Source organism: Calonectris borealis, chromosome W (genome assembly GCF_964195595.1).
Source record: "Calonectris borealis chromosome W, bCalBor7.hap1.2, whole genome shotgun sequence".
NCBI classification, from domain to species: Eukaryota; Metazoa; Chordata; class Aves; order Procellariiformes; family Procellariidae; genus Calonectris; species Calonectris borealis.
This window is the reverse complement of record NC_134351.1, coordinates 137,032-164,837: the sequence shown is the minus strand read 5'-3', so window position 1 is coordinate 164,837 and position 27,806 is coordinate 137,032. Positions and strand designations below refer to the sequence as shown.

At 55.8% G+C, this 27,806-nt stretch overlaps 3 long non-coding RNA genes across 3 annotated transcripts; all 3 read left to right on the top strand.

Moving 5' to 3' along the window:
• The first annotated feature begins 3,799 nt into the window (after positions 1-3,799).
• On the top strand, positions 3,800-6,674 carry LOC142074756 (uncharacterized). The gene is made up of 4 exons (XR_012670695.1): positions 3,800-5,174; positions 5,598-5,661; positions 6,046-6,219; positions 6,324-6,674. It is a non-coding gene; the product is annotated as an uncharacterized LOC142074756 (long non-coding RNA).
• Positions 6,675-12,575: 5,901 nt separating this feature from the next.
• On the top strand, positions 12,576-15,450 carry LOC142075082 (uncharacterized). The gene is made up of 4 exons (XR_012670769.1): positions 12,576-13,950; positions 14,374-14,437; positions 14,822-14,995; positions 15,100-15,450. It is a non-coding gene; the product is annotated as an uncharacterized LOC142075082 (long non-coding RNA).
• A 5,909-nt stretch (positions 15,451-21,359) lies between these two features.
• LOC142074761 (uncharacterized) lies at positions 21,360-24,234 on the top strand. Its single transcript, XR_012670700.1, has 4 exons — positions 21,360-22,734; positions 23,158-23,221; positions 23,606-23,779; positions 23,884-24,234. It is a non-coding gene; the product is annotated as an uncharacterized LOC142074761 (long non-coding RNA).
• Positions 24,235-27,806: the final 3,572 nt, after the last annotated feature.

Genomic DNA, 27,806 nt, shown 5'->3' with positions numbered 1-27,806 from the left:
CTATGATAGATAAGGTTTTTAAAATGCAAAGAAACCCTGTTTATAGAAAGGATTTAAAAACTCTTCACCCCCCCCACCCCCCCGAACCACCTCTCTGTTGAAGATCCAAAAGCGCTTTCAAAAGCTGCCTCTTCCCTGTTCTCTTTTTCCGTCTTTTCCCATCCTGATTGGGGGCCGGTCCCCCCAACAGGGACTTTCCCCTGCAGGGCCGTGCACACAGAGCGGGACCTGCCGCCGTGGCCTAAAAACACCACAAAACCCCTAATTCGGGGCCTGCAAGGGGTTGGGAAAAAGAAAACCCGCATTTTTGGGGGAAAAATACCCAACTTGGAGCTCCCGGGAAAGCCAAATCCACCAGGATTTGGGCAGCCGGAAAGCAAAAAAACCCCCATTTTCATGCACAAAACGAAAAAGCAAAAATCACCAAGTTTTGTTGTGAAAAAGCGTTGAAAAACCTCCCAGTGGAATATTTTGGAAAAGGAAAAAACCCCAGCTTTGATATTATACAAAAGCAAAAAAACCCCCGATTTGGGGAAGCTTTGGGGTGAAACACCAGCCATTTGAGGGGCCCGGACCCCTGGGGTGCTGCCTGCCCCGCCAACCTGCCCGTTGCCCCCCGCCCAAACTCTGGCACCCCCCTCCCGCTCCCCCGCCCCCCACTCCCACCCCGCTCTCCCTCCTCCTGCGTTTTGGGTTTGTGCTGAGAACGGCGTCGGTGACGCGGGGCTGCGTGAGTTCCCGCTGCGCAGCGCTTGCACGGCGCCGGGGGCTGTGCTGCTCCTCGCCCCGCCCTGCCGGCGAGCGGGCTGGGGGTGCGCGAGGGCCTGGGAGGGGGCACCGCTGGGAGAGCTGACCCCGGCGGACCCAGGGGATGTTCCAGACCCTGTGACGTCAGGAAATAAAACTCGGGGGGGAGGTTGGCGGGGGGGCCGCTGCTGGGCTGCGGCTGGCTGGGCGGGCATCGGGCGGTTGGCGGCGAGCCGTTGTTTTCGTTTGTACCGCTTGTCTGTCTGGGGTTTTTCTCTCTGTTGTTTGGGGTTTTTTTTTTTCCCCCCTTTTCCTTACGAGTGGAGTGTTTTCACTTTTGCCCTTCCAATTCTCTCCCCCCTCCCGCTGAGGGGGCAGCGAGGGAGCGGTTGTGTGGTGCTGAGTTGCGGGCTGGGATTCGACCACGGCACAAGGTGAGTGGCAAGCCCTGCCTGGCTAAACGCTTTAGGCTCCCCGCGTTATTCCTGCCATCTTGCGAGGCCCTCCTTGTTCTTTCCTGCTGCTTTCAAGTGCCTTGTGCTCCAGCAGCAGGCTGGGAAGGAGGGTTGTGGCAGGAGCGGCGGCTCCCTGTGACTCCTCCTCGGGCTGCGAGCTTCGCCCCGCGTGTGGGCTGCCGAGGATCGTGGGCTCTGCAGGGGCCACAGGCAGCCCGCAGAGCTTGAGGCCGAGCCGTTCCTTTCCCCCTGTGAGCATCTGGGGAGGGGGAGTGGGGGGGCTGCGGACCCCCGAGGGGGCCGAGGAGTGGGGCTGTGCATCCCGGGGGGGCCGGGGAGTGGGGCTGGGGGGGGCTGCGAGCCCTAGGGGGTCGGGGAGAGGGGCTGGAGGACTTCCGGACCATAGAGACCAGACCAGAGAGTATAGCTGGAGGACTCCCGGACCATAGAGATGGCGGACTCCCGGACCAGAGAGTACACCTGGAGGACTTCCGGACCATAGAGACGGAGGTCCAGATGCATAGAATGTACCCGGGGGACTTCCGCACCATAGAGGAAAATGTCCGGCCTAGAGAGTACAGCTGGAGGACTTCTGGACCATCGAGGCGGTCGTCCGGAGCGGAGAGTGCACGTGGGGAACTTGCGGACCATAGAGAGCAAAGTCCGGCCTAGAGAGTACCCCTGGAGGACTGCCGGACCATAGAGAGCAAAGTCCGGCCTAGAGAGTACCCCCTGGAGGACTGCCGGACCATAGAGAGCAAAGTCCGGCCTAGAGAGTACACCCTGGAGGACTGCCGGACCATAGAGAGCAAAGTCCGGCCTAGAGAGTACCCCTGGAGGACTGCCGGACCATAGAGAGCAAAGTCGGGCCTAGAGAGTACCCCTGGAGGACTGCCGGACCATAGAGAGCAAAGTCCGGCCTAGAGAGTACCCCTGGAGGACTGCCGGACCATAGAGAGCAAAGTCCGGCCTAGAGAGTACCCCTGGAGGACTGCCGGACCATAGAGAGCAAAGTCCGGCCTAGAGAGTACCCCCTGGAGGACTGCCGGACCATAGAGAGCAAAGTCCGGCCTAGAGAGTACCCCCTGGAGGACTGCCGGACCATAGAGAGCAAAGTCCGGCCTAGAGAGTATCCCGGAGGACTGCCGGACCATAGAGAGCAAAGTCGGGCCTAGAGAGTACCCCTGGAGGACTGCCGGACCATAGAGAGCAAAGTCCGGCCTAGAGAGTACACCTGGAGGACTCCCGGACCATAGAGACGGACGTCCAGACCAGAGAGTACACCTGGAGGACTCCCGGACCATCGAGATCAAGGTCCCCCAAGAGCTGGGGAGTGGGGCTGTGGGTCCTGGCGGGACTTGAGAGTGGGGCTCCCAGGGGGCTGGAAAATGGTGTGGTCGGGTGCTGTGAGCTCCGGGGGTCCTGGGGCTGGGAAGTGCTTGCAAACGCTGGGGAGGGGCTGCGAGCCGTGCGCATGCGCGGTGCCGGGGCGCTGTGCGCATGCGCGGTCCCGGGGCGCCGACTACAACTCCCGGCGTGCCTCGCGCGGGCGGGCCGGTGAAGCCGCGCGCTCATTGGTTGCGGACGGTATTTCAACGGGGCGCCGTGCGCATGCGCGGTCCCGGGGCGCCGTGCGCATGCGCGGTCCTAGGGCGCCGACTACAACTCCCGGCGTGCCTCGCGCGGGCGGGCCGGCCGGTGGAGCCGCGCGTTCATTGGTTGCGGACGGTATTTCAACGGGGCGCCGTGCGCATGCGCGGTCCCGGGGCGCCGACTACAACTCCCGGCGTGCCTCGCGCGGGCGGGCCGGTGGAGCCGCGCGCTGATTGGTTGCGGACGGTATTTCAACGGGGCGCCGTGCGCATGCGCGGTCCCGGGGCGCCGACTACAACTCCTGGCGTGCCTCGCGCGGGCGGTCCGGTGGAGCCGCGCGCTCATTGGTTGCGGACGGTATTTCAACGGGGCGCCGTGCGCATGCGAGGTCCCGGGGCGCCGACTACAACTCCTGGCGTGCCTCGCGCGGGCGGTCCGGTGGAGCCGCGCGCTGATTGGTTGCGGACGGGGCGCCGTGCGCATGCGCGGTCCCGGGGCGCCGACTACAACTCCCGGCGTGCCTCGCGCGGGCGGGCCGGTGGAGCCGCGCGCTGATTGGTTGCGGACGGTATTTCAACGGGGCGCGCGGCGGGCTCTGCACCGAGGCGGCGGCGCAGCGTGAGTGTGAGGAGCCGCGGGCCCGGGGAGCCGGGCTGTGGCGGGGGGGGGCGGTTCTGCAGGCTCCGGGGACAGGGGCTGGGGGGGCTCCAGGCGGGGGAGGGCCTGTGAGCATCTGGGGAGTGGGGAGTTGGGGGGGGGGCGCTGCGTGCCCTAGGGGGGCCGCGCAGTGGGCCGGGCCGGGGCGGGGGGCCGGCGGGCGGGAGGGGGGGGGCGCTTTGTGCAAACAGATCCTCCCTGCGAGTCCCCACTGTCGCCCCGTGGGGCCGGGGACCCCCCAGCCCTCCCTGCAGGCAGACTGGGGGCTTCGCGGGCCGAGTCGAGGGAGGAGCTGCTGGAGAGAGGGCTTAGAAACGGCCTTCTGCCCCCGAAACTGCTGGAGCGTTTGAAAGGGAGGGACAGGTCCACCCCAGGGCTGTTCCAGGAGCAAAAGCTGGTCCCAGCCAGCTCGCCTCTGCTCCCCCGGCACCGGGATCGGACCTTTCAGCCCCGTTCCCGAGGGCTGAAGTGAGGTGGGGGTCCCCCGGCTCTCCCCGGGGGGCAGGCGGCAGCACGAGGCGGCGGTGTCTCCCCGGTACCCGGCAAAGGGGAGCGAAACCGGCCGGCTGGAGCTCCGGGGGTGCACAGCCCGGCCCCGCACGGCAGAATCCTTCCCTGGGTTTTCACCGTTGGCTGGGTGTGACAAACAGGTTCATTTTGTGCCTCCTCTTTTCCCAGCGTCACCTTCTGCGTCACGTGAAGAAAATCCTGCGCGGTTGACGCCGCTTGCTGCTCAGGTAACGGCACGTGCGGGGCCGGGGGAGCGGGGAGAAACATTGGCGCGTTCAAGGACGCTGCAGGTGCTCCGCGTCAAACCCAGGGAAAAGGCAAATTTGTGCCGGTGCAGAAAAGCTGATGAACGGTTGCCGTTAACAGAGCGCGCGTGCCTCGTTCCCGAATCGGTCCCTGGGTAGTTACGAGCGTTTTCCTTTCAGGGAAAAGAATGAGCTTTCGCCTACGATAAATTAAGAGCTGCCTGTGACCTTCTTTAGGGTCAAGTGTTTCTCTTCTGTTTGTTCGTACTGATTTTACGGGCAGGTTGGAAATAGCCTTTTATTTTTACACGCGTAATTGTAATTTGTAGTACTACGTGGTGTCAGGAGAGTGAATTTTGGAGCACCCAGGTACTACTAGAAACGTAATGAACGAGACACGATGGAAACTGATACTTCAACTGGATTTTTACTTGATTTTTTTTTTCATTAGAGTGTTGATGGCATGTTGTCCTGTGGCTCCATCCCCATTCTGTTCAGTGGAGTCTTCAATCTAGGACTTTGAAGGAAAAAAGTTGGTCCTTCCAAAAAAGGGCTAGTCATTCATGGGATCGAGGCATAGACTTGGCGAGCCGCTTAAGTACGTGATCGGAATTAAAGCCAAATGCCGCTTCGCGTTGCTGCTGTTGGTCTTCGCTTTCATTAGTTTTCCCGCTGCTCCGTCATGGTTGGGAGCTCTGAATCATCCTTTTTTTCACTCCCTAACGCATTTTTCTCCCCAAGGAGAGGCTACGTTTAAAAGCTACTTAGTTTCCTCACAAATGCATTGGTCAGTAAAATGGAGTTAGGATGCTTGGAACCACACAAATGACACCAGTCTTACAGATCTGGACTATTTCTGAACACGTGTTCATCGCGTGCAGATGTCATCGGGATACGGATCATCTGCACTTCGTGCTCTGACGAGACGATCAGCTGAGACAGGGACGAGCTCCAAAAGAAAAGAAAGGTACAACGTCAAAGTTTTGTTTTGTTGTTGGGTTTTGCGGGGTTTTTTTGTGTTTGTGTGTTTTGGGGTTTTTTTTGTTTGTTTTTTTTTTGTTTGTTTGGTTGGTTGTTTGTTTGTTTGTTTTTCCTTAAGAGTGCGACGTTGACTGGTGGCAGCCTGCAGAGCTCTCTTGCTGCCTGACCTCTCTTTTCCTTCTCTGTCACTCCTCTTTCTAGGCAAGTGAGTTCTCGCGAAACTAAAGCTGCCAATGAGCCAAAAAAAAGGCACGGTTGTCTGAAACGTGCAGAAGCTCTAGTGGCCTGTCTCAACAACCGCACCAAAGACGATGCCAAATACTTTCTCCTCCACTCAGTTGTTCTCTTCGCGGCAAAGGAAGCTTTGTGCTAAACGTTGTTTGTTTTTTTTTCCCTTTCCTCTCAGCAGAACGTCAACTGCCGTGAAAGTACGAGACAGGTGGAAAGGATCCCTAGTGGTCTGCAAGTACGAGGTAGGCCTGTGACATGTGTCTGCGTTTTTCCTAAGGTGCTCGTAGCACGGACTTTACAGTTAACACGAGGAACGTGGCAGCTCTCCTTCTATATGATTTTTTAACGTGAAATATTTTAACGCAAATACTAAAAATAAAGGAGGTCTGTTCTGGAGCGTGGTACGCCTCTGCAAAGCTTGCTTCCCTCCGTCTGTTTTCTCTTCCTGCAAGCACGCTCTTCTGTTTCTGTGCGCTTGCTAGGAAAGGGTGCTGTGAAAATAATGTTGGACTAGAAGAGGAAAGGAACCGTTTGTAAGAGCTGGGATGTTCGGGAGAAACAGGCTTTGTTTTCACGATAAAAGCTGTATGCTTTTTCAGTCAGTCGGTGTTTAAAATGCCTTACAGGAGCACTCGAACACCTTACTGAGATGCTAGCATCTGTGCTAAAAGCAATCAAGGTCAAAGAAGCGGCGTGGACAACACGGGACAAATCGGCGTCGCTTCGGTGCGCTTTCCAGGCTTTCCCGAGAAGCGGTAGCAGCCTCGTAACTAGCGACAGAGAGTCCTGATGTGGTTTTGGTGAGTTACTGCTTCTATCGCGTCCTTTTTCCTAACCTGCAGCGCGTAATTTTGACTTTGGTTGGAAAGAGATTTTCCAGAATGGAAATCTTTCTCGTTCAAAGGAGTCGCCTTTTACGAACTTCCCATCAGAATGGATCTTCAGAGATGACGTGCTCGGCAGTAGAAGTCATCCGCAAGGAGACTTTTCGCGCTCTCTCTGGAAAAAAAAAAAAAAAGGGGTAGGTCGATTTCCTTGCACAGACCCAAGCGCAGCACGTCTTCCGATAGTCGACGTACGGCTGATCTTTGGTTCTCGGGTGTAACGGTCGAGAGATCGTAAAGACGCGTTCCTCCGCACGCTCGGGTACGGCCGACAGCGTTAGCAAACCTGCCGGTCCTTTTTGGTAGCCTGATGTATTGCAGCACCGGGGATTTGATATTCCCCACCGCCTGCCCCCACCCCACCCCCCCCCAAAAAAAAAGTAAAACCGTATGGGAGATCTCTTATCTCACTGATTTTTCTATCGTAAACGAAATTTTAAAAAGAAAGTGAAAATTGTATAACTTCCAAACTGACTTGCGTTGTTTAAACTGCAACTGCCAAAGAGCTGTAGCGTATAATTTATTAGGTGTGCTTAAGCAGTTAGGTAGTTGCTCTAAACGTTTAAAAAGAGAGGCAACTGATCGGGTTTTTTTCCCGATCTTTTGGCAGAGCGCTCTGAAGTCCTTTATTTCTGCCTCGCTTTCAGTGGCGCGTTTCCCCGGCAGTTGGGTAGCATCGGTCTCGGCGCAGCTGGCCAGGCGTCCCTCCTAGTCATGTGACGCACGCAAAACCCCTGGTCAAACGATAGCTGTGTAGTTTGGAGGTAGATAATTTAACGGTATGAATTCACAGCTACGCAATTTCAATTAACGCAAAAGGAAAATCAAATATTTTTATAGTATAAGCCTTCTCGTCGTACGTCTGTAAGCGTACGCACGCCTTTTTAGCATAAAATGAATTGCTGAGATTTGTTCTTTCTTTTTCATTTTACTCTTCAAAGTTTTACGCTTCGCTTTCAGCTTTATCGGCCAAGCGAGCGAGATGCGCAGCAGCAGCAGCAGCAGCAGCGCCAGGGCTGGAGCTGTGGCGGCGGATCCGTGAGCGTAGATGCCGATTACGGCGCGCCCTCGTCCTGCAGCCTCACGGGGTTATCTCCCGGCAGCGGTGCTGTAAGGAAGGGACGAGGCGTTTTCCGACACCAGCGAGAGCGTTTACTTCTCTGCGAAGGACGCGTTCAGAATCGCGTCAATTAGTCCTCACGCGGATTTTAAGCGTTCGAATCGCTCGAGCTTTTAAAGGCCGCGTTGTATTTCGAGCTGACCCGTTTGCCTGGCACCCTCCTTTAGCTCGACTGCTACCCTCTCCCTTGTCCTGACCGAATTCCTCTGCTGCCTTCGGTGCTGTTTTTTTTAACGTGCTGAAATAGATCCGTTGGGATTTTTGTTTTTCAGATGCCGTGCTGTAAGCGTCCCGTGGTGCTCAGGAGAGACCCCCGGCCCGGGTTTGCCTGCCGGTCGTTGGGCGTGCTGAGGGTAAGGGGCCGGCTGCCAGCCTGCGGGACGGGGGCTGAGGGGGGGCTGCAAGCGTTTGGGGGGGCCGCCCCTCCTTTATCTTTCTAGCAGAGCACCCCTTTTTGGCGGGGGTGCGTGCGTACATACGCCAACGGCATTATTAAAGTAACGAGCTGCCGGTTGGGGCCATTTCCCTCCTGTTGTGCCTTTTTGGGGGCTGAATAAAAAGGGGGGGTTGGGGGCCTGGAGGGGTGATGATGTCATTTGGGGCACCCCAACATCACCGGCGGGCTGATGATGCCGTGGAGGAGCAGGTGAGTGGGGAATGGGGGGTCCCCCCCCCCACAAAGGGGGTCACAGCCCAAAAGTGCCTGATAATTCCTGGGGGGGTTCAAAAATTTTTAAAAACTCTAAATCTGTCTGTGAGGCCTCGAAATAGAGAAAAATCTCTCCTTGTTCTATATATTGAAAAATAATATTCCTTTATATGTATACAAGGATTTCAAAATAGGAACCTATATCTGCCCTATTATCTAAAGGATTTTAGAGCATAAAAAAATCCGGAAGACGTATATAGGGTTTTAAAATACAAAAAGAACTCCCGTCTATATAAATTAAAAAAGAAAGCACTTCCAAACGCAGAAGGGATGATATATTTTATGTATGAAGGAATTGAAAATAGAAAAAAGTCTGAATAGATACCGCTGTCTACACTTACTACGTGTTACATAGAGAGCCTAAATAGGCGTTATATGTAATCTAAGAGATGATCTATAAGTGCAAATAGATATCTAAGTCTAAAATCTAAGTCTATAAAGAGATAAGTGTAAATATACGTAAGTGTAAATAGAGAAGTCTATAAAGACATTGAAGTGTCAAAATATGTAAGTCGACAGATATCTAGTCTGAGCAGGTATTATATATAATGAGTGGGAAATCGGGGGGTATAAGTGAAACATAAATATATTCACTAAATATATAGAGAGAGAGGTATGTGTAAATACGTTAAGCGTAAACGTCTATGATAGATAAGGTTTTTAAAATGCAAAGAAACCCTGTTTATAGAAAGGATTTAAAAACTCTTCACCCCCCCCACCCCCCCGAACCACCTCTCTGTTGAAGATCCAAAAGCGCTTTCAAAAGCTGCCTCTTCCCTGTTCTCTTTTTCCGTCTTTTCCCATCCTGATTGGGGGCCGGTCCCCCCAACAGGGACTTTCCCCTGCAGGGCCGTGCACACAGAGCGGGACCTGCCGCCGTGGCCTAAAAACACCACAAAACCCCTAATTCGGGGCCTGCAAGGGGTTGGGAAAAAGAAAACCCGCATTTTTGGGGGAAAAATACCCAACTTGGAGCTCCCGGGAAAGCCAAATCCACCAGGATTTGGGCAGCCGGAAAGCAAAAAAACCCCCATTTTCATGCACAAAACGAAAAAGCAAAAATCACCAAGTTTTGTTGTGAAAAAGCGTTGAAAAACCTCCCAGTGGAATATTTTGGAAAAGGAAAAAACCCCAGCTTTGATATTATACAAAAGCAAAAAAACCCCCGATTTGGGGAAGCTTTGGGGTGAAACACCAGCCATTTGAGGGGCCCGGACCCCTGGGGTGCTGCCTGCCCCGCCAACCTGCCCGTTGCCCCCCGCCCAAACTCTGGCACCCCCCTCCCGCTCCCCCGCCCCCCACTCCCACCCCGCTCTCCCTCCTCCTGCGTTTTGGGTTTGTGCTGAGAACGGCGTCGGTGACGCGGGGCTGCGTGAGTTCCCGCTGCGCAGCGCTTGCACGGCGCCGGGGGCTGTGCTGCTCCTCGCCCCGCCCTGCCGGCGAGCGGGCTGGGGGTGCGCGAGGGCCTGGGAGGGGGCACCGCTGGGAGAGCTGACCCCGGCGGACCCAGGGGATGTTCCAGACCCTGTGACGTCAGGAAATAAAACTCGGGGGGGAGGTTGGCGGGGGGGCCGCTGCTGGGCTGCGGCTGGCTGGGCGGGCATCGGGCGGTTGGCGGCGAGCCGTTGTTTTCGTTTGTACCGCTTGTCTGTCTGGGGTTTTTCTCTCTGTTGTTTGGGGTTTTTTTTTTTTCCCCCCTTTTCCTTACGAGTGGAGTGTTTTCACTTTTGCCCTTCCAATTCTCTCCCCCCTCCCGCTGAGGGGGCAGCGAGGGAGCGGTTGTGTGGTGCTGAGTTGCGGGCTGGGATTCGACCACGGCACAAGGTGAGTGGCAAGCCCTGCCTGGCTAAACGCTTTAGGCTCCCCGCGTTATTCCTGCCATCTTGCGAGGCCCTCCTTGTTCTTTCCTGCTGCTTTCAAGTGCCTTGTGCTCCAGCAGCAGGCTGGGAAGGAGGGTTGTGGCAGGAGCGGCGGCTCCCTGTGACTCCTCCTCGGGCTGCGAGCTTCGCCCCGCGTGTGGGCTGCCGAGGATCGTGGGCTCTGCAGGGGCCACAGGCAGCCCGCAGAGCTTGAGGCCGAGCCGTTCCTTTCCCCCTGTGAGCATCTGGGGAGGGGGAGTGGGGGGGCTGCGGACCCCCGAGGGGGCCGAGGAGTGGGGCTGTGCATCCCGGGGGGGCCGGGGAGTGGGGCTGGGGGGGGCTGCGAGCCCTAGGGGGTCGGGGAGAGGGGCTGGAGGACTTCCGGACCATAGAGACCAGACCAGAGAGTATAGCTGGAGGACTCCCGGACCATAGAGATGGCGGACTCCCGGACCAGAGAGTACACCTGGAGGACTTCCGGACCATAGAGACGGAGGTCCAGATGCATAGAATGTACCCGGGGGACTTCCGCACCATAGAGGAAAATGTCCGGCCTAGAGAGTACAGCTGGAGGACTTCTGGACCATCGAGGCGGTCGTCCGGAGCGGAGAGTGCACGTGGGGAACTTGCGGACCATAGAGAGCAAAGTCCGGCCTAGAGAGTACCCCTGGAGGACTGCCGGACCATAGAGAGCAAAGTCCGGCCTAGAGAGTACCCCCTGGAGGACTGCCGGACCATAGAGAGCAAAGTCCGGCCTAGAGAGTACACCCTGGAGGACTGCCGGACCATAGAGAGCAAAGTCCGGCCTAGAGAGTACCCCTGGAGGACTGCCGGACCATAGAGAGCAAAGTCGGGCCTAGAGAGTACCCCTGGAGGACTGCCGGACCATAGAGAGCAAAGTCCGGCCTAGAGAGTACCCCTGGAGGACTGCCGGACCATAGAGAGCAAAGTCCGGCCTAGAGAGTACCCCTGGAGGACTGCCGGACCATAGAGAGCAAAGTCCGGCCTAGAGAGTACCCCCTGGAGGACTGCCGGACCATAGAGAGCAAAGTCCGGCCTAGAGAGTACCCCCTGGAGGACTGCCGGACCATAGAGAGCAAAGTCCGGCCTAGAGAGTATCCCGGAGGACTGCCGGACCATAGAGAGCAAAGTCCGGCCTAGAGAGTACCCCTGGAGGACTGCCGGACCATAGAGAGCAAAGTCCGGCCTAGAGAGTACCCCTGGAGGACTCCCGGACCATAGAGACGGACGTCCAGACCAGAGAGTACACCTGGAGGACTCCCGGACCATCGAGATCAAGGTCCCCCAAGAGCTGGGGAGTGGGGCTGTGGGTCCTGGCGGGACTTGAGAGTGGGGCTCCCAGGGGGCTGGAAAATGGTGTGGTCGGGTGCTGTGAGCTCCGGGGGTCCTGGGGCTGGGAAGTGCTTGCAAACGCTGGGGAGGGGCTGCGAGCCGTGCGCATGCGCGGTGCCGGGGCGCTGTGCGCATGCGCGGTCCCGGGGCGCCGACTACAACTCCCGGCGTGCCTCGCGCGGGCGGGCCGGTGAAGCCGCGCGCTCATTGGTTGCGGACGGTATTTCAACGGGGCGCCGTGCGCATGCGCGGTCCCGGGGCGCCGTGCGCATGCGCGGTCCTAGGGCGCCGACTACAACTCCCGGCGTGCCTCGCGCGGGCGGGCCGGCCGGTGGAGCCGCGCGTTCATTGGTTGCGGACGGTATTTCAACGGGGCGCCGTGCGCATGCGCGGTCCCGGGGCGCCGACTACAACTCCCGGCGTGCCTCGCGCGGGCGGGCCGGTGGAGCCGCGCGCTGATTGGTTGCGGACGGTATTTCAACGGGGCGCCGTGCGCATGCGCGGTCCCGGGGCGCCGACTACAACTCCCGGCGTGCCTCGCGCGGGCGGTCCGGTGGAGCCGCGCGCTCATTGGTTGCGGACGGTATTTCAACGGGGCGCCGTGCGCATGCGAGGTCCCGGGGCGCCGACTACAACTCCTGGCGTGCCTCGCGCGGGCGGTCCGGTGGAGCCGCGCGCTGATTGGTTGCGGACGGGGCGCCGTGCGCATGCGCGGTCCCGGGGCGCCGACTACAACTCCCGGCGTGCCTCGCGCGGGCGGTCCGGTGGAGCCGCGCGCTGATTGGTTGCGGACGGTATTTCAACGGGGCGCGCGGCGGGCTTTGCACCGAGGCGGCGGCGCAGCGTGAGTGTGAGGAGCCGCGGGCCCGGGGAGCCGGGCTGTGGCGGGGGGGGGCGGTTCTGCAGGCTCCGGGGACAGGGGCTGGGGGGGCTCCAGGCGGGGGAGGGCCTGTGAGCATCTGGGGAGTGGGGAGTTGGGGGGGGGGGGCTGCGTGCCCTAGGGGGGCCGCGCAGTGGGCCGGGCCGGGGCGGGGGGCCGGCGGGCGGGAGGGGGGGGGGCGCTTTGTGCAAACAGATCCTCCCTGCGAGTCCCCACTGTCGCCCCGTGGGGCCGGGGACCCCCCAGCCCTCCCTGCAGGCAGACTGGGGGCTTCGCGGGCCGAGTCGAGGGAGGAGCTGCTGGAGAGAGGGCTTAGAAACGGCCTTCTGCCCCCGAAACTGCTGGAGCGTTTGAAAGGGAGGGACAGGTCCACCCCAGGGCTGTTCCAGGAGCAAAAGCTGGTCCCAGCCAGCTCGCCTCTGCTCCCCCGGCACCGGGATCGGACCTTTCAGCCCCGTTCCCGAGGGCTGAAGTGAGGTGGGGGTCCCCCGGCTCTCCCCGGGGGGCAGGCGGCAGCACGAGGCGGCGGTGTCTCCCCGGTACCCGGCAAAGGGGAGCGAAACCGGCCGGCTGGAGCTCCGGGGGTGCACAGCCCGGCCCCGCACGGCAGAATCCTTCCCTGGGTTTTCACCGTTGGCTGGGTGTGACAAACAGGTTCATTTTGTGCCTCCTCTTTTCCCAGCGTCACCTTCTGCGTCACGTGAAGAAAATCCTGCGCGGTTGACGCCGCTTGCTGCTCAGGTAACGGCACGTGCGGGGCCGGGGGAGCGGGGAGAAACATTGGCGCGTTCAAGGACGCTGCAGGTGCTCCGCGTCAAACCCAGGGAAAAGGCAAATTTGTGCCGGTGCAGAAAAGCTGATGAACGGTTGCCGTTAACAGAGCGCGCGTGCCTCGTTCCCGAATCGGTCCCTGGGTAGTTACGAGCGTTTTCCTTTCAGGGAAAAGAATGAGCTTTCGCCTACGATAAATTAAGAGCTGCCTGTGACCTTCTTTAGGGTCAAGTGTTTCTCTTCTGTTTGTTCGTACTGATTTTACGGGCAGGTTGGAAATAGCCTTTTATTTTTACACGCGTAATTGTAATTTGTAGTACTACGTGGTGTCAGGAGAGTGAATTTTGGAGCACCCAGGTACTACTAGAAACGTAATGAACGAGACACGATGGAAACTGATACTTCAACTGGATTTTTACTTGATTTTTTTTTTCATTAGAGTGTTGATGGCATGTTGTCCTGTGGCTCCATCCCCATTCTGTTCAGTGGAGTCTTCAATCTAGGACTTTGAAGGAAAAAAGTTGGTCCTTCCAAAAAAGGGCTAGTCATTCATGGGATCGAGGCATAGACTTGGCGAGCCGCTTAAGTACGTGATCGGAATTAAAGCCAAATGCCGCTTCGCGTTGCTGCTGTTGGTCTTCGCTTTCATTAGTTTTCCCGCTGCTCCGTCATGGTTGGGAGCTCTGAATCATCCTTTTTTTCACTCCCTAACGCATTTTTCTCCCCAAGGAGAGGCTACGTTTAAAAGCTACTTAGTTTCCTCACAAATGCATTGGTCAGTAAAATGGAGTTAGGATGCTTGGAACCACACAAATGACACCAGTCTTACAGATCTGGACTATTTCTGAACACGTGTTCATCGCGTGCAGATGTCATCGGGATACGGATCATCTGCACTTCGTGCTCTGACGAGACGATCAGCTGAGACAGGGACGAGCTCCAAAAGAAAAGAAAGGTACAACGTCAAAGTTTTGTTTTGTTGTTGGGTTTTGCGGGGTTTTTTTGTGTTTGTGTGTTTTGGGGTTTTTTTTGTTTGTTTTTTGTTTGTTTGGTTGGTTGGTTGTTTGTTTGTTTGTTTTTCCTTAAGAGTGCGACGTTGACTGGTGGCAGCCTGCAGAGCTCTCTTGCTGCCTGACCTCTCTTTTCCTTCTCTGTCACTCCTCTTTCTAGGCAAGTGAGTTCTCGCGAAACTAAAGCTGCCAATGAGCCAAAAAAAAGGCACGGTTGTCTGAAACGTGCAGAAGCTCTAGTGGCCTGTCTCAACAACCGCACCAAAGACGATGCCAAATACTTTCTCCTCCACTCAGTTGTTCTCTTCGCGGCAAAGGAAGCTTTGTGCTAAACGTTGTTTGTTTTTTTTTCCCTTTCCTCTCAGCAGAACGTCAACTGCCGTGAAAGTACGAGACAGGTGGAAAGGATCCCTAGTGGTCTGCAAGTACGAGGTAGGCCTGTGACATGTGTCTGCGTTTTTCCTAAGGTGCTCGTAGCACGGACTTTACAGTTAACACGAGGAACGTGGCAGCTCTCCTTCTATATGATTTTTTAACGTGAAATATTTTAACGCAAATACTAAAAATAAAGGAGGTCTGTTCTGGAGCGTGGTACGCCTCTGCAAAGCTTGCTTCCCTCCGTCTGTTTTCTCTTCCTGCAAGCACGCTCTTCTGTTTCTGTGCGCTTGCTAGGAAAGGGTGCTGTGAAAATAATGTTGGACTAGAAGAGGAAAGGAACCGTTTGTAAGAGCTGGGATGTTCGGGAGAAACAGGCTTTGTTTTCACGATAAAAGCTGTATGCTTTTTCAGTCAGTCGGTGTTTAAAATGCCTTACAGGAGCACTCGAACACCTTACTGAGATGCTAGCATCTGTGCTAAAAGCAATCAAGGTCAAAGAAGCGGCGTGGACAACACGGGACAAATCGGCGTCGCTTCGGTGCGCTTTCCAGGCTTTCCCGAGAAGCGGTAGCAGCCTCGTAACTAGCGACAGAGAGTCCTGATGTGGTTTTGGTGAGTTACTGCTTCTATCGCGTCCTTTTTCCTAACCTGCAGCGCGTAATTTTGACTTTGGTTGGAAAGAGATTTTCCAGAATGGAAATCTTTCTCGTTCAAAGGAGTCGCCTTTTACGAACTTCCCATCAGAATGGATCTTCAGAGATGACGTGCTCGGCAGTAGAAGTCATCCGCAAGGAGACTTTTCGCGCTCTCTCTGGAAAAAAAAAAAAAAAGGGGTAGGTCGATTTCCTTGCACAGACCCAAGCGCAGCACGTCTTCCGATAGTCGACGTACGGCTGATCTTTGGTTCTCGGGTGTAACGGTCGAGAGATCGTAAAGACGCGTTCCTCCGCACGCTCGGGTACGGCCGACAGCGTTAGCAAACCTGCCGGTCCTTTTTGGTAGCCTGATGTATTGCAGCACCGGGGATTTGATATTCCCCACCGCCTGCCCCCACCCCACCCCCCCCCAAAAAAATAGTAAAACCGTATGGGAGATCTCTTATCTCACTGATTTTTCTATCGTAAACGAAATTTTAAAAAGAAAGTGAAAATTGTATAACTTCCAAACTGACTTGCGTTGTTTAAACTGCAACTGCCAAAGAGCTGTAGCGTATAATTTATTAAGTGTGCTTAAGCAGTTAGGTAGTTGCTCTAAACGTTTAAAAAGAGAGGCAACTGATCGGGTTTTTTTCCCGATCTTTTGGCAGAGCGCTCTGAAGTCCTTTATTTCTGCCTCGCTTTCAGTGGCGCGTTTCCCCGGCAGTTGGGTAGCATCGGTCTCGGCGCAGCTGGCCAGGCGTCCCTCCTAGTCATGTGACGCACGCAAAACCCCTGGTCAAACGATAGCTGTGTAGTTTGGAGGTAGATAATTTAACGGTATGAATTCACAGCTACGCAATTTCAATTAACGCAAAAGGAAAATCAAATATTTTTATAGTATAAGCCTTCTCGTCGTACGTCTGTAAGCGTACGCACGCCTTTTTAGCATAAAATGAATTGCTGAGATTTGTTCTTTCTTTTTCATTTTACTCTTCAAAGTTTTACGCTTCGCTTTCAGCTTTATCGGCCAAGCGAGCGAGATGCGCAGCAGCAGCAGCAGCAGCAGCGCCAGGGCTGGAGCTGTGGCGGCGGATCCGTGAGCGTAGATGCCGATTACGGCGCGCCCTCGTCCTGCAGCCTCACGGGGTTATCTCCCGGCAGCGGTGCTGTAAGGAAGGGACGAGGCGTTTTCCGACACCAGCGAGAGCGTTTACTTCTCTGCGAAGGACGCGTTCAGAATCGCGTCAATTAGTCCTCACGCGGATTTTAAGCGTTCGAATCGCTCGAGCTTTTAAAGGCCGCGTTGTATTTCGAGCTGACCCGTTTGCCTGGCACCCTCCTTTAGCTCGACTGCTGCCCTCTCCCTTGTCCTGACCGAATTCCTCTGCTGCCTTCGGTGCTGTTTTTTTTAACGTGCTGAAATATATCCGTTGGGATTTTTGTTTTTCAGATGCCGCGCTGTAAGCGTCCCGTGGTGCTCAGGAGAGACCCCCGGCCCGGGTTTGCCTGCCGGTCGTTGGGCGTGCTGAGGGTAAGGGGCCGGCTGCCAGCCTGCGGGACGGGGGCTGAGGGGGGGCTGCAAGCGTTTGGGGGGGCCGCCCCTCCTTTATCTTTCTAGCAGAGCCCCCCTTTTTGGCGGGGGTGCGTGCGTACATACGCCAACGGCATTATTAAAGTAACGAGCTGCCGGTTGGGGCCGTTTCCCTCATGTTGTGCCTTTTTGGGGGCTGAATAAAAAGGGGGGGTTGGGGGCCTGGAGGGGTGATGATGTCATTTGGGGCACCCCAACATCACCGGCGGGCTGATGATGCCGTGGAGGAGCAGGTGAGTGGGGAATGGGGGGTCATGGGGGGTCCCCCCCCCCCCCACAAAGGGGGTCACAGCCCAAAAGTGCCTGATAATTCCTGGGGGGGTTCAAAAATTTTTAAAAACTCTAAATCTATCTGTGAGGCCTCGAAATAGAGAAAAATCTCTCCTTGTTCTATATATTGAAAAATAATATTCCTTTATATGTATACAAGGATTTCAAAATAGGAACCTATATCCGCCCTATTATCTAAAGGATTTTAGAGCATAAAAAAATCCGGAAGACGTATATAGGGTTTTAAAATACAAAAAGAACTCCCGTCTATATAAATTAAAAAAGAAAGCACTTCCAAACGCAAAAGGGATGATATATTTCATGTATGAAGGAATTGAAAATAGAAAAAAGTCTGAATAGATACCGCTGTCTACACTTACTACGTGTTACATAGAGAGCCTAAATAGGCATTATATGTAATCTAAGAGATGATCTATAAGTGCAAATAGATATCTAAGTCTAAAATCTAAGTCTATAAAGAGATAAGTGTAAATATACGTAAGTGTAAATAGAGAAGTCTATAAAGACATTTAAGTGTCAAAATATGTAAGTCGACATATCTAGTCTGAGCAGGTATTCTATATAATGAGTGGGAAATTGGGGGGTATAAGTGAAACATAAATATATTCACTAAATATATATAGAGAGAGGTATGTGTAAATACGTTAAGCGTAAACGTCTATGATAGATAAGGTTTTTAAAATGCAAAGAAACCCTGTTTATAGAAAGGATTTAAAAACTCTTCACCCCCCCACCCCCCCGAAACACCTCTCTGTTGAAGATCCAAAAGCGCTTTCAAAAGCTGCCTCTTCCCTGTTCTCTTTTTCCGTCTTTTCCCATCCTGATTGGGGGCCGGTCCCCCCAACAGGGACTTTCCCCTGCAGGGCCGTGCACACAGAGCGGGACCTGCCGCCGTGGCCTAAAAACACCACAAAACCCCTAATTCGGGGCCTGCAAGGGGTGGGGAAAAAGAAAACCCGCATTTTTGGGGGAAAAATACCCAACTTGGAGCTCCCGGGAAAGCCAAATCCACCAGGATTTGGGCAGCCGGAAAGCAAAAAAACCCCCATTTTCATGCACAAAACGAAAAAGCAAAAATCACCAAGTTTTGTTGTGAAAAAGCGTTGAAAAACCTCCCAGTGGAATATTTTGGAAAAGGAAAAAACCCCAGCTTTGATATTATACAAAAGCAAAAAAACCCCCGATTTGGGGAAGCTTTGGGGTGAAACACCAGCCATTTGAGGGGCCCGGACCCCTGGGGTGCTGCCTGCCCCGCCAACCTGCCCGTTGCCCCCCGCCCAAACTCTGGCACCCCCCTCCCGCTCCCCCGCCCCCCACTCCCACCCCGCTCTCCCTCCTCCTGCGTTTTGGGTTTGTGCTGAGAACGGCGTCGGTGACGCGGGGCTGCGTGAGTTCCCGCTGCGCAGCGCTTGCACGGCGCCGGGGGCTGTGCTGCTCCTCGCCCCGCCCTGCCGGCGAGCGGGCTGGGGGTGCGCGAGGGCCTGGGAGGGGGCACCGCTGGGAGAGCTGACCCCGGCGGACCCAGGGGATGTTCCAGACCCTGTGACGTCAGGAAATAAAACTCGGGGGGGAGGTTGGCGGGGGGGCCGCTGCTGGGCTGCGGCTGGCTGGGCGGGCATCGGGCGGTTGGCGGCGAGCCGTTGTTTTCGTTTGTACCGCTTGTCTGTCTGGGGTTTTTCTCTCTGTTGTTTGGGGTTTTTTTTTTTCCCCCCTTTTCCTTACGAGTGGAGTGTTTTCACTTTTGCCCTTCCAATTCTCTCCCCCCTCCCGCTGAGGGGGCAGCGAGGGAGCGGTTGTGTGGTGCTGAGTTGCGGGCTGGGATTCGACCACGGCACAAGGTGAGTGGCAAGCCCTGCCTGGCTAAACGCTTTAGGCTCCCCGCGTTATTCCTGCCATCTTGCGAGGCCCTCCTTGTTCTTTCCTGCTGCTTTCAAGTGCCTTGTGCTCCAGCAGCAGGCTGGGAAGGAGGGTTGTGGCAGGAGCGGCGGCTCCCTGTGACTCCTCCTCGGGCTGCGAGCTTCGCCCCGCGTGTGGGCTGCCGAGGATCGTGGGCTCTGCAGGGGCCACAGGCAGCCCGCAGAGCTTGAGGCCGAGCCGTTCCTTTCCCCCTGTGAGCATCTGGGGAGGGGGAGTGGGGGGGCTGCGGACCCCCGAGGGGGCCGAGGAGTGGGGCTGTGCATCCCGGGGGGGCCGGGGAGTGGGGCTGGGGGGGGCTGCGAGCCCTAGGGGGTCGGGGAGAGGGGCTGGAGGACTTCCGGACCATAGAGACCAGACCAGAGAGTATAGCTGGAGGACTCCCGGACCATAGAGATGGCGGACTCCCGGACCAGAGAGTACACCTGGAGGACTTCCGGACCATAGAGACGGAGGTCCAGATGCATAGAATGTACCCGGGGGACTTCCGCACCATAGAGGAAAATGTCCGGCCTAGAGAGTACAGCTGGAGGACTTCTGGACCATCGAGGCGGTCGTCCGGAGCGGAGAGTGCACGTGGGGAACTTGCGGACCATAGAGAGCAAAGTCCGGCCTAGAGAGTACCCCTGGAGGACTGCCGGACCATAGAGAGCAAAGTCCGGCCTAGAGAGTACCCCCTGGAGGACTGCCGGACCATAGAGAGCAAAGTCCGGCCTAGAGAGTACACCCTGGAGGACTGCCGGACCATAGAGAGCAAAGTCCGGCCTAGAGAGTACCCCTGGAGGACTGCCGGACCATAGAGAGCAAAGTCGGGCCTAGAGAGTACCCCTGGAGGACTGCCGGACCATAGAGAGCAAAGTCCGGCCTAGAGAGTACCCCTGGAGGACTGCCGGACCATAGAGAGCAAAGTCCGGCCTAGAGAGTACCCCTGGAGGACTGCCGGACCATAGAGAGCAAAGTCCGGCCTAGAGAGTACCCCCTGGAGGACTGCCGGACCATAGAGAGCAAAGTCCGGCCTAGAGAGTACCCCCTGGAGGACTGCCGGACCATAGAGAGCAAAGTCCGGCCTAGAGAGTATCCCGGAGGACTGCCGGACCATAGAGAGCAAAGTCGGGCCTAGAGAGTACCCCTGGAGGACTGCCGGACCATAGAGAGCAAAGTCCGGCCTAGAGAGTACACCTGGAGGACTCCCGGACCATAGAGACGGACGTCCAGACCAGAGAGTACACCTGGAGGACTCCCGGACCATCGAGATCAAGGTCCCCCAAGAGCTGGGGAGTGGGGCTGTGGGTCCTGGCGGGACTTGAGAGTGGGGCTCCCAGGGGGCTGGAAAATGGTGTGGTCGGGTGCTGTGAGCTCCGGGGGTCCTGGGGCTGGGAAGTGCTTGCAAACGCTGGGGAGGGGCTGCGAGCCGTGCGCATGCGCGGTGCCGGGGCGCTGTGCGCATGCGCGGTCCCGGGGCGCCGACTACAACTCCCGGCGTGCCTCGCGCGGGCGGGCCGGTGAAGCCGCGCGCTCATTGGTTGCGGACGGTATTTCAACGGGGCGCCGTGCGCATGCGCGGTCCCGGGGCGCCGTGCGCATGCGCGGTCCTAGGGCGCCGACTACAACTCCCGGCGTGCCTCGCGCGGGCGGGCCGGCCGGTGGAGCCGCGCGTTCATTGGTTGCGGACGGTATTTCAACGGGGCGCCGTGCGCATGCGCGGTCCCGGGGCGCCGACTACAACTCCCGGCGTGCCTCGCGCGGGCGGGCCGGTGGAGCCGCGCGCTGATTGGTTGCGGACGGTATTTCAACGGGGCGCCGTGCGCATGCGCGGTCCCGGGGCGCCGACTACAACTCCTGGCGTGCCTCGCGCGGGCGGTCCGGTGGAGCCGCGCGCTCATTGGTTGCGGACGGTATTTCAACGGGGCGCCGTGCGCATGCGAGGTCCCGGGGCGCCGACTACAACTCCTGGCGTGCCTCGCGCGGGCGGTCCGGTGGAGCCGCGCGCTGATTGGTTGCGGACGGGGCGCCGTGCGCATGCGCGGTCCCGGGGCGCCGACTACAACTCCCGGCGTGCCTCGCGCGGGCGGGCCGGTGGAGCCGCGCGCTGATTGGTTGCGGACGGTATTTCAACGGGGCGCGCGGCGGGCTCTGCACCGAGGCGGCGGCGCAGCGTGAGTGTGAGGAGCCGCGGGCCCGGGGAGCCGGGCTGTGGCGGGGGGGGGCGGTTCTGCAGGCTCCGGGGACAGGGGCTGGGGGGGCTCCAGGCGGGGGAGGGCCTGTGAGCATCTGGGGAGTGGGGAGTTGGGGGGGGGGCGCTGCGTGCCCTAGGGGGGCCGCGCAGTGGGCCGGGCCGGGGCGGGGGGCCGGCGGGCGGGAGGGGGGGGGCGCTTTGTGCAAACAGATCCTCCCTGCGAGTCCCCACTGTCGCCCCGTGGGGCCGGGGACCCCCCAGCCCTCCCTGCAGGCAGACTGGGGGCTTCGCGGGCCGAGTCGAGGGAGGAGCTGCTGGAGAGAGGGCTTAGAAACGGCCTTCTGCCCCCGAAACTGCTGGAGCGTTTGAAAGGGAGGGACAGGTCCACCCCAGGGCTGTTCCAGGAGCAAAAGCTGGTCCCAGCCAGCTCGCCTCTGCTCCCCCGGCACCGGGATCGGACCTTTCAGCCCCGTTCCCGAGGGCTGAAGTGAGGTGGGGGTCCCCCGGCTCTCCCCGGGGGGCAGGCGGCAGCACGAGGCGGCGGTGTCTCCCCGGTACCCGGCAAAGGGGAGCGAAACCGGCCGGCTGGAGCTCCGGGGGTGCACAGCCCGGCCCCGCACGGCAGAATCCTTCCCTGGGTTTTCACCGTTGGCTGGGTGTGACAAACAGGTTCATTTTGTGCCTCCTCTTTTCCCAGCGTCACCTTCTGCGTCACGTGAAGAAAATCCTGCGCGGTTGACGCCGCTTGCTGCTCAGGTAACGGCACGTGCGGGGCCGGGGGAGCGGGGAGAAACATTGGCGCGTTCAAGGACGCTGCAGGTGCTCCGCGTCAAACCCAGGGAAAAGGCAAATTTGTGCCGGTGCAGAAAAGCTGATGAACGGTTGCCGTTAACAGAGCGCGCGTGCCTCGTTCCCGAATCGGTCCCTGGGTAGTTACGAGCGTTTTCCTTTCAGGGAAAAGAATGAGCTTTCGCCTACGATAAATTAAGAGCTGCCTGTGACCTTCTTTAGGGTCAAGTGTTTCTCTTCTGTTTGTTCGTACTGATTTTACGGGCAGGTTGGAAATAGCCTTTTATTTTTACACGCGTAATTGTAATTTGTAGTACTACGTGGTGTCAGGAGAGTGAATTTTGGAGCACCCAGGTACTACTAGAAACGTAATGAACGAGACACGATGGAAACTGATACTTCAACTGGATTTTTACTTGATTTTTTTTTTCATTAGAGTGTTGATGGCATGTTGTCCTGTGGCTCCATCCCCATTCTGTTCAGTGGAGTCTTCAATCTAGGACTTTGAAGGAAAAAAGTTGGTCCTTCCAAAAAAGGGCTAGTCATTCATGGGATCGAGGCATAGACTTGGCGAGCCGCTTAAGTACGTGATCGGAATTAAAGCCAAATGCCGCTTCGCGTTGCTGCTGTTGGTCTTCGCTTTCATTAGTTTTCCCGCTGCTCCGTCATGGTTGGGAGCTCTGAATCATCCTTTTTTTCACTCCCTAACGCATTTTTCTCCCCAAGGAGAGGCTACGTTTAAAAGCTACTTAGTTTCCTCACAAATGCATTGGTCAGTAAAATGGAGTTAGGATGCTTGGAACCACACAAATGACACCAGTCTTACAGATCTGGACTATTTCTGAACACGTGTTCATCGCGTGCAGATGTCATCGGGATACGGATCATCTGCACTTCGTGCTCTGACGAGACGATCAGCTGAGACAGGGACGAGCTCCAAAAGAAAAGAAAGGTACAACGTCAAAGTTTTGTTTTGTTGTTGGGTTTTGCGGGGTTTTTTTGTGTTTGTGTGTTTTGGGGTTTTTTTTGTTTGTTTTTTTTTTGTTTGTTTGGTTGGTTGTTTGTTTGTTTGTTTTTCCTTAAGAGTGCGACGTTGACTGGTGGCAGCCTGCAGAGCTCTCTTGCTGCCTGACCTCTCTTTTCCTTCTCTGTCACTCCTCTTTCTAGGCAAGTGAGTTCTCGCGAAACTAAAGCTGCCAATGAGCCAAAAAAAAGGCACGGTTGTCTGAAACGTGCAGAAGCTCTAGTGGCCTGTCTCAACAACCGCACCAAAGACGATGCCAAATACTTTCTCCTCCACTCAGTTGTTCTCTTCGCGGCAAAGGAAGCTTTGTGCTAAACGTTGTTTGTTTTTTTTTCCCTTTCCTCTCAGCAGAACGTCAACTGCCGTGAAAGTACGAGACAGGTGGAAAGGATCCCTAGTGGTCTGCAAGTACGAGGTAGGCCTGTGACATGTGTCTGCGTTTTTCCTAAGGTGCTCGTAGCACGGACTTTACAGTTAACACGAGGAACGTGGCAGCTCTCCTTCTATATGATTTTTTAACGTGAAATATTTTAACGCAAATACTAAAAATAAAGGAGGTCTGTTCTGGAGCGTGGTACGCCTCTGCAAAGCTTGCTTCCCTCCGTCTGTTTTCTCTTCCTGCAAGCACGCTCTTCTGTTTCTGTGCGCTTGCTAGGAAAGGGTGCTGTGAAAATAATGTTGGACTAGAAGAGGAAAGGAACCGTTTGTAAGAGCTGGGATGTTCGGGAGAAACAGGCTTTGTTTTCACGATAAAAGCTGTATGCTTTTTCAGTCAGTCGGTGTTTAAAATGCCTTACAGGAGCACTCGAACACCTTACTGAGATGCTAGCATCTGTGCTAAAAGCAATCAAGGTCAAAGAAGCGGCGTGGACAACACGGGACAAATCGGCGTCGCTTCGGTGCGCTTTCCAGGCTTTCCCGAGAAGCGGTAGCAGCCTCGTAACTAGCGACAGAGAGTCCTGATGTGGTTTTGGTGAGTTACTGCTTCTATCGCGTCCTTTTTCCTAACCTGCAGCGCGTAATTTTGACTTTGGTTGGAAAGAGATTTTCCAGAATGGAAATCTTTCTCGTTCAAAGGAGTCGCCTTTTACGAACTTCCCATCAGAATGGATCTTCAGAGATGACGTGCTCGGCAGTAGAAGTCATCCGCAAGGAGACTTTTCGCGCTCTCTCTGGAAAAAAAAAAAAAAAGGGGTAGGTCGATTTCCTTGCACAGACCCAAGCGCAGCACGTCTTCCGATAGTCGACGTACGGCTGATCTTTGGTTCTCGGGTGTAACGGTCGAGAGATCGTAAAGACGCGTTCCTCCGCACGCTCGGGTACGGCCGACAGCGTTAGCAAACCTGCCGGTCCTTTTTGGTAGCCTGATGTATTGCAGCACCGGGGATTTGATATTCCCCACCGCCTGCCCCCACCCCACCCCCCCCCAAAAAAAAAGTAAAACCGTATGGGAGATCTCTTATCTCACTGATTTTTCTATCGTAAACGAAATTTTAAAAAGAAAGTGAAAATTGTATAACTTCCAAACTGACTTGCGTTGTTTAAACTGCAACTGCCAAAGAGCTGTAGCGTATAATTTATTAGGTGTGCTTAAGCAGTTAGGTAGTTGCTCTAAACGTTTAAAAAGAGAGGCAACTGATCGGGTTTTTTTCCCGATCTTTTGGCAGAGCGCTCTGAAGTCCTTTATTTCTGCCTCGCTTTCAGTGGCGCGTTTCCCCGGCAGTTGGGTAGCATCGGTCTCGGCGCAGCTGGCCAGGCGTCCCTCCTAGTCATGTGACGCACGCAAAACCCCTGGTCAAACGATAGCTGTGTAGTTTGGAGGTAGATAATTTAACGGTATGAATTCACAGCTACGCAATTTCAATTAACGCAAAAGGAAAATCAAATATTTTTATAGTATAAGCCTTCTCGTCGTACGTCTGTAAGCGTACGCACGCCTTTTTAGCATAAAATGAATTGCTGAGATTTGTTCTTTCTTTTTCATTTTACTCTTCAAAGTTTTACGCTTCGCTTTCAGCTTTATCGGCCAAGCGAGCGAGATGCGCAGCAGCAGCAGCAGCAGCAGCGCCAGGGCTGGAGCTGTGGCGGCGGATCCGTGAGCGTAGATGCCGATTACGGCGCGCCCTCGTCCTGCAGCCTCACGGGGTTATCTCCCGGCAGCGGTGCTGTAAGGAAGGGACGAGGCGTTTTCCGACACCAGCGAGAGCGTTTACTTCTCTGCGAAGGACGCGTTCAGAATCGCGTCAATTAGTCCTCACGCGGATTTTAAGCGTTCGAATCGCTCGAGCTTTTAAAGGCCGCGTTGTATTTCGAGCTGACCCGTTTGCCTGGCACCCTCCTTTAGCTCGACTGCTACCCTCTCCCTTGTCCTGACCGAATTCCTCTGCTGCCTTCGGTGCTGTTTTTTTTAACGTGCTGAAATAGATCCGTTGGGATTTTTGTTTTTCAGATGCCGTGCTGTAAGCGTCCCGTGGTGCTCAGGAGAGACCCCCGGCCCGGGTTTGCCTGCCGGTCGTTGGGCGTGCTGAGGGTAAGGGGCCGGCTGCCAGCCTGCGGGACGGGGGCTGAGGGGGGGCTGCAAGCGTTTGGGGGGGCCGCCCCTCCTTTATCTTTCTAGCAGAGCACCCCTTTTTGGCGGGGGTGCGTGCGTACATACGCCAACGGCATTATTAAAGTAACGAGCTGCCGGTTGGGGCCATTTCCCTCCTGTTGTGCCTTTTTGGGGGCTGAATAAAAAGGGGGGGTTGGGGGCCTGGAGGGGTGATGATGTCATTTGGGGCACCCCAACATCACCGGCGGGCTGATGATGCCGTGGAGGAGCAGGTGAGTGGGGAATGGGGGGTCATGGGGGGTCCCCCCCCCCACAAAGGGGGTCACAGCCCAAAAGTGCCTGATAATTCCTGGGGGGGTTCAAAAATTTTTAAAAACTCTAAATCTGTCTGTGAGGCCTCGAAATAGAGAAAAATCTCTCCTTGTTCTATATATTGAAAAATAATATTCCTTTATATGTATACAAGGATTTCAAAATAGGAACCTATATCTGCCCTATTATCTAAAGGATTTTAGAGCATAAAAAAATCCGGAAGACGTATATAGGGTTTTAAAATACAAAAAGAACTCCCGTCTATATAAATTAAAAAAGAAAGCACTTCCAAACGCAGAAGGGATGATATATTTTATGTATGAAGGAATTGAAAATAGAAAAAAGTCTGAATAGATACCGCTGTCTACACTTACTACGTGTTACATAGAGAGCCTAAATAGGCGTTATATGTAATCTAAGAGATGATCTATAAGTGCAAATAGATATCTAAGTCTAAAATCTAAGTCTATAAAGAGATAAGTGTAAATATACGTAAGTGTAAATAGAGAAGTCTATAAAGACATTGAAGTGTCAAAATATGTAAGTCGACAGATATCTAGTCTGAGCAGGTATTATATATAATGAGTGGGAAATCGGGGGGTATAAGTGAAACATAAATATATTCACTAAATATATAGAGAGAGAGGTATGTGTAAATACGTTAAGCGTAAACGTCTATGATAGATAAGGTTTTTAAAATGCAAAGAAACCCTGTTTATAGAAAGGATTTAAAAACTCTTCACCCCCCCCACCCCCCCGAACCACCTCTCTGTTGAAGATCCAAAAGCGCTTTCAAAAGCTGCCTCTTCCCTGTTCTCTTTTTCCGTCTTTTCCCATCCTGATTGGGGGCCGGTCCCCCCAACAGGGACTTTCCCCTGCAGGGCCGTGCACACAGAGCGGGACCTGCCGCCGTGGCCTAAAAACACCACAAAACCCCTAATTCGGGGCCTGCAAGGGGTTGGGAAAAAGAAAACCCGCATTTTTGGGGGAAAAATACCCAACTTGGAGCTCCCGGGAAAGCCAAATCCACCAGGATTTGGGCAGCCGGAAAGCAAAAAAACCCCCATTTTCATGCACAAAACGAAAAAGCAAAAATCACCAAGTTTTGTTGTGAAAAAGCGTTGAAAAACCTCCCAGTGGAATATTTTGGAAAAGGAAAAAACCCCAGCTTTGATATTATACAAAAGCAAAAAAACCCCCGATTTGGGGAAGCTTTGGGGTGAAACACCAGCCATTTGAGGGGCCCGGACCCCTGGGGTGCTGCCTGCCCCGCCAACCTGCCCGTTGCCCCCCGCCCAAACTCTGGCACCCCCCTCCCGCTCCCCCGCCCCCCACTCCCACCCCGCTCTCCCTCCTCCTGCGTTTTGGGTTTGTGCTGAGAACGGCGTCGGTGACGCGGGGCTGCGTGAGTTCCCGCTGCGCAGCGCTTGCACGGCGCCGGGGGCTGTGCTGCTCCTCGCCCCGCCCTGCCGGCGAGCGGGCTGGGGGTGCGCGAGGGCCTGGGAGGGGGCACCGCTGGGAGAGCTGACCCCGGCGGACCCAGGGGATGTTCCAGACCCTGTGACGTCAGGAAATAAAACTCGGGGGGGAGGTTGGCGGGGGGGCCGCTGCTGGGCTGCGGCTGGCTGGGCGGGCATCGGGCGGTTGGCGGCGAGCCGTTGTTTTCGTTTGTACCGCTTGTCTGTCTGGGGTTTTTCTCTCTGTTGTTTGGGGTTTTTTTTTTTTCCCCCCTTTTCCTTACGAGTGGAGTGTTTTCACTTTTGCCCTTCCAATTCTCTCCCCCCTCCCGCTGAGGGGGCAGCGAGGGAGCGGTTGTGTGGTGCTGAGTTGCGGGCTGGGATTCGACCACGGCACAAGGTGAGTGGCAAGCCCTGCCTGGCTAAACGCTTTAGGCTCCCCGCGTTATTCCTGCCATCTTGCGAGGCCCTCCTTGTTCTTTCCTGCTGCTTTCAAGTGCCTTGTGCTCCAGCAGCAGGCTGGGAAGGAGGGTTGTGGCAGGAGCGGCGGCTCCCTGTGACTCCTCCTCGGGCTGCGAGCTTCGCCCCGCGTGTGGGCTGCCGAGGATCGTGGGCTCTGCAGGGGCCACAGGCAGCCCGCAGAGCTTGAGGCCGAGCCGTTCCTTTCCCCCTGTGAGCAT